The 12,386-nt window shown below is 37.8% G+C and overlaps 1 protein-coding gene and 1 long non-coding RNA gene across 3 annotated transcripts in view; both read right to left on the reverse strand.

Annotated features, from left to right (window-relative positions):
* LOC120572202 overlaps positions 1–12,386 on the reverse strand; it is a 48,926-nt gene that overhangs the window by 6,494 nt on the left and 30,046 nt on the right. The gene's annotated exons all lie outside the window — the stretch shown is intronic.
* LOC120572210 lies at positions 1,167–7,645 on the reverse strand. 2 transcript variants are annotated; one of them, XR_005641386.1, is made up of 6 exons: positions 7,400–7,645; positions 7,178–7,314; positions 4,925–4,990; positions 4,603–4,703; positions 1,973–2,090; positions 1,167–1,556 (listed from the first exon to the last, which is right to left on the reverse strand). It is a non-coding gene; the product is annotated as an uncharacterized LOC120572210 (long non-coding RNA). The 2 variants fall into 2 exon arrangements; XR_005641385.1 differs by having other exon boundaries at positions 7,178–7,645.

The raw sequence follows: 12,386 nt of genomic DNA on the forward strand, positions 1-12,386 counted from the left end.
TTAGGACAGTCTCCGAACTGTAAACTGGAGCTGTGCGTCTGCTTCCTTTAGCACCCTTCACCATTTCATGTTGATTGGAATTTGTTTTTCATTCAGGAGATGAAGGCTTGTACAAAATGTTCACACATTTCTTACTCTCTGCTGCACACTAAATAAACTGACAACAGATTGGATGATACAGAAACAAAAGCAGCACACCTTCGTTGCTAAAAGCATTTTATATAGCAAATGTACACATTGTAGATCCTTTAAAAAAGTAAAAAAAGATAAGGTAAAATAGATATTCTTACATGGTAATGTCAAACATGTAACAATTTCACACCACAAACTTACTTAGTCAAGTAAAATGTTTGTAATAAATCAAGCATTTTAAAATATTTAAACATATAAAGGTATTCTTCTCATCCGGTATCTCAAGGAAGCAATGGAGCATAAATCAAGGCCGTTCCCTGTAGTACTACAGTAATAATTTGCTCCATAAAAAAAGGTTCTTTTAGACTTTTGGTGGCTTTAAATAACACATAATTACTTTTTTCCCTCTGAGTATTTTACCCAAAAGCAACTTCCTTCTTTTGGTGTATTTTATTAACCTGGATCTCTATTGGCTCCAGCAGTCTCTCTGTGTTGAGCAGCTGTCTCTCATTATCTCTCTTTGTCTGGTGCAGTTTCCACTGGGCCCGCAGTAGGTCTTCTTTTTTTCTTAGTAGTTCCTCCGGTTTGTCAAACGTCGCCTCTCGCTCTGTTATTTCCTTCTCCACAGCCTGGAGATTCTGCTTGTTTACTTCCCGCTCCCCCTCCACCTCCTCCAGGAGCTCTTTGAGTCGACCCCTCTGGTTCTCCAGTTCAGTCTTCACCTCCATCAGTGTGCTGACCACATCTTCTCCGTCTTCCTCTGTCTTCAGCAACTACTTTTGAAGCTGTGTGTTTCTCTTCACCAACTCTGCTTTCCGCCTTCTCAATAATAGAAACAGAAATGTTTGTAAGGGTTAAGCAAATAGTAATTCATATCACAATTGTTTTATCTGATAGAATTTGGCTTGTGACATTAGATATATATGACAAATGAGACAAAAGAATGTTTTGGACTAACTTACAATAAAAATGACAACAAAATGTGTGGAATCTCATGAAGTATAACTTTAAATAATATCAAAGATATTTTCACATTTTAAATGATTAACCCTTGGTTAGTTTTTATAACGTATACATGTAAATAATGCTGCGTAACACTATTTACTTTTCTTCATCGGCACAGCAGTTACAGTCAAGCCTTTATTGGATATGAAATTCGGATCCCCATTAGCTCCCAGTAAAATAGCACTAAAACTCTTCCTGGGGTCCACACATAACAAAACATAACTTAAACAACATATAAAAAAAGACATATAACACAAATAAGATATATAATAAAACTGGGATAGATAAATAGAACTGTGACTTACGTTTCCATCTGTACTTGGCATAAGCAGCTAGAATAAAACTTAAAGCCATATCAACCAGGACACCACCCAGGCTCATGTGGTGACACACTGTGGAAATGGATTCAACCAAATCAGCTGAAATGACAGCAGAACAACACACCATTCACTTCCCAATAAAAGTCCAAATATCTTCAGGTATGGCTGCTAATTAAGATGAATGTTTTGGTTCTTAAGAGCTTGTTGCAACTTTGTAATGCAGATTTGTTTTCTGAAAACCAAAATGCACTTTTGCTAAAAGGATTTATTGTGCAGAACCATACTTTACTAATGCAAAACTCTTATTTAGGCCTATGTAGTAACTTCAAATGTAATTGGGCCGGATTTGGAAATGTAGAAAATGTGACATTGAGCTAATTAACAAAATTTTAAATGTTAGAAGTTCACTTAAAAATTCTATATTTCACATTATGGGTGAATTTAAGACCAATAATACGACCCATGAGTACAAAACATATACTACTGCTACTACCCAAAATAAGTGTGTTAGTTACCTCCCCACGTGTGTCTAAGCAGAAGGATGAAGACGGTGTCAAGGGTCATTGATCCACTGACGACAATGAATGCAGGTTCAAAGAACAGTCCATCTGTCATGCTCAGCTTTGTGGGATTCTAAAAAAAAAAGAAATAAACTAGCTGTAAATCCCAAAAAGATTGTGGAATATTGAATAAAAAAGTGGTATTGATAGAACAATAAATATTCATGACACAAAGTACTCAGACGGCACTGATGTGTTAGGATGTTTGCTGTAGATAGGTCAAACATGAGGTAGTATAGTAGTTAAATAACCAAGATAAAAGTTAATTACAACTTACAAGGTAGTCTGAATCAATGGAAGTATACAGTATTTTCAGGATAATTGCCTCACATCATGCACCAGATGTCTCTCACCTTCCCATCTGTGTGTTGCCATTCTCAAACTCTGTTCGACGACAAACAACAAACTTCGAGCTAGCAAGCTAAATGCTGAAAATTGGACTTTTAAAGAAAATTTGGATCATGCAATAAGGCAGGTCTGCTTGGTTCTTTCTGAAAATGATTGTAAAGATTTACAAAGAATATATGTACGGCATTTCCTCTCTAACTGGAACGTTTTGGGACTGATTGGGGGGATGGCTGTGGACGAAGTACACACGGAGATACACTGGTAAGACGCCAATGAGGTTTAACCATGTGTCAGCTAATTTAAATAGCTAATGTTACTGTATTGTTTGAACAGTTAACTTAATTTAATATTGTATGTGGCGTTTTCTTTTGCAGCGTGCATATTTTCCACCAAAACAAGTTACTTCCTGAGACTATTTTGCAGAGACGCCGTGGCTCCATCCGGAGCTTAGCGCCACTCAAGTCGATTGTGATTGGTTTAAACAAATGCAAACAACCCAGAGAACTTTTTCCTCCTGTCCTGGAAAGCATCTGTTGTGTAGCAAGACATTAATCCACAGCGCTGTGGAAATAGGGTTGGCAATGCAAGATTACAAGTTGGTTAATACTTTTAAAGTCATGTACATGTAATGTACACCCTCTCTATGTGTAACAGAGTTATTTAGTGATTCCACTTGCCAGGGTTTAATCCACCAAGTTTAATTACCAAGAGGTTTTCTTGGCATTCTGTATTGTGGTTGGTCAGTGGGCGTCTCCTCTGTAGATATATGCCCTTGTACGTGATTTAGCAGTGCCAGTGCACGAGGAGTGTGCCCGTGTTAGGTTGGATTGCACCCAGTCATAAGCACATTTTAATGGTTTCTTTTAATAATATTTCATTTACACACCATGTTGATATGATGATGCATAAATACTTCAGTAGAATGTAGCGACGGCTATGTATACCTAAAGTACTGTATGAAATGCTTATCTCGGGCAATGTACAGAAAGTGCTGAGGTCATGCTAGTTAGCTTAGCCGGCTAGTTAGTGTAGCATGCTAGGTCGCTAATTTGCTTTTGTCCATCTGTAATTAGAATGACTGGGTGTGTACGCTGTGTCCTACGTGGCTGACCAGGATATAATTCTTTGTTTACCAGGTACATATTGTATTGTTTTGTTCACATATTTGTTCAATTTAATGTCGTGTTGTGATATTATATATGCCATTGTACATGATTTAGCAGTGTGCCCGTGAATGACTGGGTGTGTACGCTGTGTACTACGTGGCTGACCAGGATATAATTCTTTGTTTACCAGAATAAATCCGACAACATTGAGAAGCAAGTGTGAAGTCTTCAATTATACACAACGCAGAGATCACATCGGTTACATATGCAGGTGTTTAGTCATTCCTTAGTTACTGGTAGAAGGGTTAGACCGATGGGAGAACTTAAGAATAGAAGAGTCAGAAAAAAAAAAGTTAGCTACTTTCTCTTTATTAGAATTATTTTGAGTTATTTTTGGCACTTATTGAATGCATTTGCCATCACAGCTCTGTAGCCCAGTATACAGCAGCTCCGCTGGTCTTCAACCTACCCAGATTATTTGACGTGTCTGCTCATATACCATTCAAGTCACTGGTACTTGCCCACCGTGCTGTGAATGATTGAGGCCCTCCTATATCCAGGACATGGTTAAAACCAAACACCCCAGGCCATCCACTACGCTCTGCTACTGCCTATCTGGTCACTACTCCCAAACTACGAGAGGGCTCAGCTACCACTTAACAAAGTCATGACTGTTTGTTGTCCTTGCTCCTCAATGGAGGAATGAGCTCCCACTGACATTATGACAGCAGAAACTCTACACATCTACCATAAGATAACAAAAGTTGTTTCTAAATGTAGTACTAGAAGCAGTTCAGCATATCTGATGAAGCTGATGTGCGTGGTTCTTGCACTTTTTGGGTTGTCACCACATGATTAAATGCACTTATTGTAAACAGTAATGTACTGTATGTTGAAAGTAGAGCGATAAAAGGAAATGCATTAAATGTCCCCAGCAGGGCGCAAGCCTTTGTTTAGTCAAACATAAAGATATTTGTCGAATTTGCTTTCTTTTGCAACTTTTTCTCTAATAAGACTGGTGTTTTTATGCAACTATTTTGCGTTATTAAAAAAGGAAATTGGACATTGTCCAACATATAGGAATTCAGTTCATATAAAACATCTGCAAAATGTTCAATCTCTCTCTTTTACCTTCTCCATCAATATATTGGGCACATTTTCTTTTTCCTTCTGTGACTGTTGTAACAGTGGATTTGTCTCTGCTTTGTCCATTTTCTCATCTTTTGTGTAATCTAAAATCAAACAGCACACAAAAGCACAGCAGCATTGTGATAAAACAGTCCATATTTATGTGGGAAGGCAAAAACAAAAAAACATAACAGCAGCAATAAGACATTCACTCAAGCCTTTCATTCCAAAGAGCAACATACAGTAAACCATACAGTACAGCACAACCAGACTTCCATAATGTGATCATCAGTATTTAAAATATGTGTATCAAACTGTGACTTACAATTCACTGTAGACAAGGCTAGGGCAGCAACAGCAGCAACAACAGCAACAAGAGATGGCGGGGCGCCTGACAATCACAATCAGTTGTAAAGATAAAACACAATACTAGGGATGAGCGAGTACAGCATTATCTGTATCTGTATCTCTTAACCATATGAATTATCTGTATCTGTATCTATACTCGGACTGGGCGGGGCCTAGCCCGGAAGTGGGCAGGATTTAACCCGGAAGTGGGTCGGGTTGTCTTGAAATGGGCGGGGTATGTTATTTTAAGCATTCAAAAATTGCTCTTCAGAAATTTTATGTTTATTGTCCCCCCCTACTGTTAGATCAGATTTACGCCCTTGGAACAAACCCCACGTTTACCAGAACTCTACTGGTTAATAAGTAAGTACTACAAATCAAAGTAAAAAAATAAACCTGAAGCTGAAGAAACCCTAAACGTTAACGGAAAAGACCCGCGAACCTGAGTGACTGAGGGAGAGACAGAGAGTGTTCTGTGTGTGAGTGAGCAGAGCGGGACACAGACAGCAACACAATAAATCTGTATGTGTGGAGGGGAGGGGCGCTGTGTGACTAGCCTATCACAGAACGCAGACACAATCAGCTACCCAATGACGATTTTTATTCAATCCGAGCACAGATATTCACTCGTATTACTCGTATAATATTCGTACTCGGCAAAAGTGCTTTATCCGTACCGGATACTCGTTTCAGCCGAGTATCCAGCTCAACTCTACACAATACAATGTGTCACTTAAAGTCAGTTACAGAAACAATACAACTTACATGAAAATCAGTTAAGAGTAATGTTTCTATGATTACAAAACTGAAACTGCTTGCTGCTGCAGACGCATGCATGCTGTGAAAACTTTTTATCTATTTAGTTTGGACTTTTTCCATCCATCCATCTTCTTCCGCTTATCCGGTGTCGGGTCGCGACATTATCTATTTAGTTTGGACTTTTTAATCTACAAAATCATTGTGCATCATCCAAAACACTAATATTTCAATTGGAGTGAGAAACTAATTTGTTCTATGATTTCAATAGAATGAGCAATGTATGAAGAAGAGTTGAATTTACAAAAGCTTCCCTACCCACTTTGTGCTTTACCAGACTGATCTCATGAAGTGGCGTATGTATTACACGCCAATTCGTATGCCATTTTGGCGGGTTATCAAGATGCATAATCGCTTTTTAGCGTGTTTATCAATGCAAATTGGTCACCATGTGTGGCGATTTTCAGACGTTTTTTTTTTTTTTTTTTAAGCCTTACCCAATGTTTCTTTCCTAAACCCAACTGTTTATTGTTGTCCTAAGCGTGTTTTTGTCATGTTTTTCCGTGTTTTTGTGGCTTTTTTTGTGTTACTAAAGCCTTTCCATGTGTTCTTTTCCTAAACCCAACCAGGGAGAGCCGGTTTTGCGTCCTGCGTGTGGCGATTTTCAGCCGTTTTTTTTTTTTTTTAAGCCTTACCCAATGTTTCCTTCCTAAACCCAACCGTTCATTGTTGTCCTAAGCATGTTTTTGTCGTGTTTTATGTGTTTTTGTGGCTTTTTTGTGTTACTAAAGCCTTTCCCTGTGTTCTTTTCCTAAGCCCAACCATTTTTTTTTTATTTTTTTTTTACATGTGTGACGTTCTCGCGATAGTATGTCACATTCTCGCGATGCCACGTGGTGGGTATGTTTACATTTGCTGTATACAGCGTAGACATACACGTGGATACCTGAAAATGCGTACAGATAACACGCCATTTGGCTTTAGGAAAGTGGCGTTTATGTTTACGCAAAGTCATGATGCCATGTCGGCTTTACAGTCTCCTCTGCAATTCTCATTCTATTCAGCTGAAACTCTATTGGCTCCAGCTTTTTCTCTACGTTTATATTCTGTCTTTCATAATTTTTCTTTGTTCTGTCAATTTTACAAGATAGATAGGGCCCATAATCTTTTATCTGTTCATTTAACACAAGAAAATACTATTTCACATCAAAACTAACAGTGAGTTGGTGTTTCGCAGTAGAATATGTTATTGCTGTAACCATCAACATGCTGTGACTTACGTTTACATTTACACAAGACAACAAGGAGTACTAGAACACCAACAATCACGCCAGCAGAGCTACACACCGCAGCCATGGGAATACAGTCAGAAGTAAATACTGCTGAGGAGGCAGCACCTGAGAGTGAGAGAGAGCAAACCTGGCAACCCTGATTTTAATTTAAAAAATAAGCAATGATGAATGTTTAATAGTACCTGTTGTGTGTGTCAACAACTCAGCTCCACTCGGAGTGCAGTTATCGAAGTCCCTCAAAAAAAATATTTGTCCTTTTGGTCGTTGGTGTGCTCACTTTGTTTCCTGTGTGTTGCAGATCTGGATTTTGGAGTTTTCACTGTATAAATAGATCGATACTTCATTCATCCCAAAGGAAATTTACAGTATATTTACTGAATATTTATTTCAGTCAGATAACTCACGTTTCAAATGTTTTCGACAACAACAGAACATAGCATTTCCTCTCATGGGGCAGGAGATGTCCCGGGACAGGTACACACTGACTGGAATATCTTGCTATCAGGAGCTGAGCTGAACATTAACAAACCGAACAACTTTTAAGTCTCAACTTTAACTTGTGTGCTTATCACGAGCTGCATGATAGGTGAATTGCAGTCGTATAACAATTTAGCCTACATGTGTAATTAAAGGCCATTGGGACAATAAAAACAGAGCAGTTACTTCAGGTATCGTTGTAATGTTTAAGTATCTGAATGACTGCAGAGGGCAGAGTAGGACTACTTTGACATGTTTATACTCTTTGCAGAGTGCAGAGTCTTGCAGGATGGAGGATGCATCCTCTATTATGTAATAAACATATCATATACAAAGATAATTTCATGCATTTATATCAATCCCCTCAGAAATCTATAATAGTGAGGACTGTCTCCAAATGTTTGAGCAATACATTAAGTACTGATTTAGAGTTTGAGAGAACTCCCCCAGTCTATTTTGAGAAAAAGTTCTATCTTCCCAAGAAAAATTATACCAAACACCATCAGTCATTTCTGCAAAATGCCTATAATGACTTATGTTTACATTTGGCAACCACCTCTAGTGGCTAAGCGAAATATGACTTGAGCAAGTAGTGTCATATTGTTCCAGGGCCTCATGACTTTATAGTGAGGTTTAGGTGGATGAAAAGGTCATGAAGGTGTCAAGAGATTGACCTAGGAGGTCTTATTTCTCTTCTCCTGCCAAAAACAGTTTTCTTTTAAACATATTTTACCCAAACCATGATATTTTCCTATCCCCCCCTTATCCGCCTGCTGCTGTGGGCTGGGCATCAGATCAGAAAACATATGGGCAGTTACAGACTATGTATTTTTTTTTGGTCTTCGTGAACACACAGCTATAGTTTCAAAACAGTGTTTATAACATCTCTTCAGTCTGAACAATGTGGATCTTTGTACGAGAAACACGGTATGTGTTTATTCATTGATTTAGACTGAGAATATCAGGTTTTCGATTAAAACGTGGTTATTTCGCTCTTGCTATTTATCACTAAACCAGCAATAACTCAAAATTGCTATATTTCAGAATAAAACCCCAAAGACTTAATGTAGGAGGCCCATGATGAGAATATGGCTTTATCTCAGAAACTACAGAGCACAATCAATTATTTGTATCTCTGATATTCAAATGGAAGACATTTAAGAAACACAATGCTAGTGCTTTTGCTAACTTTGACTATAGTAAGTAGTATAGTAAGATTTTTTTAATGTGACCTACATTTTCAAAGTTGTACTGTTAGATACTTAACCAAAGTATGTCTGTACCAGATTTCAATACTTAATACCAATCAGAACAAATGTGTTTATTATTGTTTATTGAAATTGTTAAGAGGATAACCCCTTGAGATGAAGCATCTCGTTTTCGAGGGTGTCATTTTTCCTTATCATACTAAATACAGTCTTTTGGCACAAGAGGGTTAATATATTAGTGTTGACGCTTGCTTTGAGGACAGCAGTGTCTGATGGCAGCTTTGATGCTGGACCAGCGTTTTCTACTTATGTTTAAGGGTTAGGGTTAGGGGGTCAGGCACCTGTCTTTGATCTCTATCATGCACACTTGTCTTTTTTTAGGTTTACACCAGTGAAATTATTATCTGCACTATCGCAGTTCTGCCTCGCATAGATATTTCTAGATAAAAATTATTAAACCAGAAATAATGCAGACAGGGAGGGGAGGTTCTGATGTACATCATGTGTTGGTAGTATTTCACGCTGTTGCTCAGACAGTCAGCAGGAAGACAGCATGGAGGTCACAGCTCTCTGCATAAGACTGTGTGAGTACTGACACTTTGTATCACTATTTTACTTATCTTTCCTTTTAGCCAGTGGACAAATATCTGTGTTTTATTTGACAAACCGCTCTCTTCATGTGTCTCTCCAGGGATGGACATGTTGGTACTGCTGCTTGTAAGAGTTGACCACAGTTACGTTGCTAAGAAAGCTAGTAAGTTGGATTTAAATAATTAGCTGGATACTCAGTTTGAACACTCAGTTTGTGCTCGGCTGTGTGATATTCTGAATAATTATATCATCGTTGTATCTTTATTAACTGCTGAAATGTGTCATTTTTTTATACCTTAGCAACAAAGAGACCAAGAAAGATGAAATATGTAATAATGACACTGTCACCACAGTACTCTGAACACAATCAGACCTTGACCAAGTTACCCTGCTGCTCCACAAACTGCTAAGAGTACCTTAAAATGTAGATGTTTTTATTCTATGCTGTTAATACTAATGTAAAGATTTGTCTTGATTTTTTGTAAATGGTAGTCTAGACCATGTTTATATGAAAAGTGTCCTGAGATAACTTGAATATTTGATTTGATTACTCACTTTCTGTGTGTCCGTCTCAGATGCGGCTTTTCCTCGTGTTCTTCCAGACAGACTGCAGTTTTTTGAATATGAGAATGTCAGTGTGATCTGTCAAGAGTTAGGTGGTTTGACTGAATGGCGAGTGATGAGGAGGCTCAACGAAAGAAGTCCAACAGATTCTTACACCTGGAATTCATCAGCACCATCCTGCACTATGAATCTCACCTTTAAACATCACAGTGGAGAGTACTGGTGTGAAGATGCAGAGGGGAACAGACGCAATGCTGTCATCATCACCATCAATCGTATGTTTAGCAAATAAGAGTTTTGGTTTATTTGACCGCAGTGACACAGTAAACTCAATTTAGCATTTTGAAAAAAGTTCTACTGTACAACAATGGAACATTTTAATGCAAGTCAAGAGACATATTTAGGACAATAGTATGAAGAATTACACATGTGCCATCTTGATGCTAACTTTCTAAGTGTCTACCTTTTATGATAAAGTTTCAAAGTGTGATGTCTGCTACACTTGAAGTAGAAGGCAGCCATGTAGACAAATGGTTTGTGTAAAGAGCTGTCCCCAAATTTCTGAGCTGCCAGAAATTGAACTGATCGTCTGAGAGCCAGTTTATGGATCAGATAAATGAATCCCGAGTTGTGACCTCACACTGCACATCAGACAACTATTCAGGTAGAAATTAGTCTGATTCTAAAATTAGTTGAGGAAGACCAATTTGGGGCTAAAGTAGGGCTTCATCTGTAGAGTGTCTGCACGGCTTAAGAGACTCATGGTGATAAAACATTCTCTAGCACTTCACTAACTTTCTATAAAAGGCTGGCGTTGCACTAAAGGAGGTGAAGAAAGACATACTCCTGAAATTCAAATTATATTTTTATTTTTAATTTGAAGAATTGTATATTGACTTCAGAAAAAAGTCACTTCTAAGTCAAATACAGTATTTATTGTGTAGGAGGATGGCTGAAATACAGTCATATGAACTAAAACAACAAAGTTCACAGGGTAAAACTACAGTGTAGAAACATGAATTCAAGTTAAGCAATACACAAGAATGCATCCATCCCACATGGCACACATACCATATTTAAAATTAAACAGAATAAATAGCAATTTCATTTCCCTTAGTTTGATTTATTCATTTCCCATTTAATCATTTCCTGCTTGAAAAGTCCTGTACAAATTAAGGGTTACTGTTCCTTTCAACAATATAATTGCATTCATGCCAAATACAGGAATGGTCCCTTTCTTCCCTGTTCAGAGACTGGTTGTTTTCTACTTAACATACATGTTCAACATAAAATCTGTTTTTATCACACTGACCAGCTGGTTCTGTGATCCTGGAAGTTCCTGCCAGTCCTGTTCTGGAGGGAGAAAATGTGAGTCTTTATTGTAGAAAGAAGGATACTCAAATCAAATAGTCAAATCACATACATTGAATGACGCCCCGGGCAAGACCCCCTCTGAGCACCCCCCCCCACACACACACACACACACAGAATTGTTTTTCTTTTTAAGGTGCACAAGCTCTACCTGCCAAAAGACACAATATAGAATAAATATTCAAAATAGCAAATCCTTCATCACACAAATGTGAAAACACACTAAAGAGAAGGTAATTATTACACTATAGCACTAAGAGCAGAAAACCCAAACTACAACTAAAACCTGACCTTTCTGGCCTTCCTTGATGCAAAATCATCAATGATGTCATCATATGAAATCTGCTCCCCTATTGAGTGATTGATATTGATGACGGCGAGGCCAGTGATCCGTTCCTGGGACATGACCTCAGGTATGACTTGATCAACTTTAGTTTGGAAAAGCTCTTCTCTGCTTGAGCCACAGTGACTGACAGGGACGGACTGGGACCAAAAATCAGCATTTTGGCCCAGACCGGCCCACCACATAAGATCACAAATAGATAGATAGATAGATAGATAGATAGATAGATAGATAGATAGATAGATAGATAGATAGATTTTTATTGATCCCAAAAAAATGGGAAATACCAGTGTTGCAGCAGCACAATATCAGACATGCTGCACACACAGAATATAAATGAAATAATAGGATACAATATACATGAAATAATAATAGGATAGAATATAAGAACAAATAATTTAAAATATATACATGTTGGGAATAAAACTGTACAACTGTTTAACTAGTATTGATAAAGCTGTACCTGTCCTTGCGCTCCCCTGAATATGTACAGTATACCAACTCCTACTCCTAAAACTACTAACGCCATGTAATGAGTACGCAAGAATCAGTGAGAGTTGACATATTAAATACTTCAACAAAGTGCCATTTATTAATACACTAAAACTGTATACCCCTAATAAATCATAAAACAAGCTATATATATATATTTATATATCATATATCATTTCGAGAGGCGCTATGCTATAATTTGAAGAGGTCTATCATGAGTTTTTGTCTGTCAATGCAGATAGAAAAGCATCAATTCTCGTTAAGAACGTTTGCATGATGTGCAACTTTTATATAGGCTACTAATGCAGTCATACAGTAAAGCATTCCCACTTTTTTATTGTTGTA

This window comes from Perca fluviatilis, chromosome 14 (assembly GCF_010015445.1).
Source record: "Perca fluviatilis chromosome 14, GENO_Pfluv_1.0, whole genome shotgun sequence".
In the NCBI taxonomy this organism is placed as follows: Eukaryota; Metazoa; Chordata; class Actinopteri; order Perciformes; family Percidae; genus Perca; species Perca fluviatilis.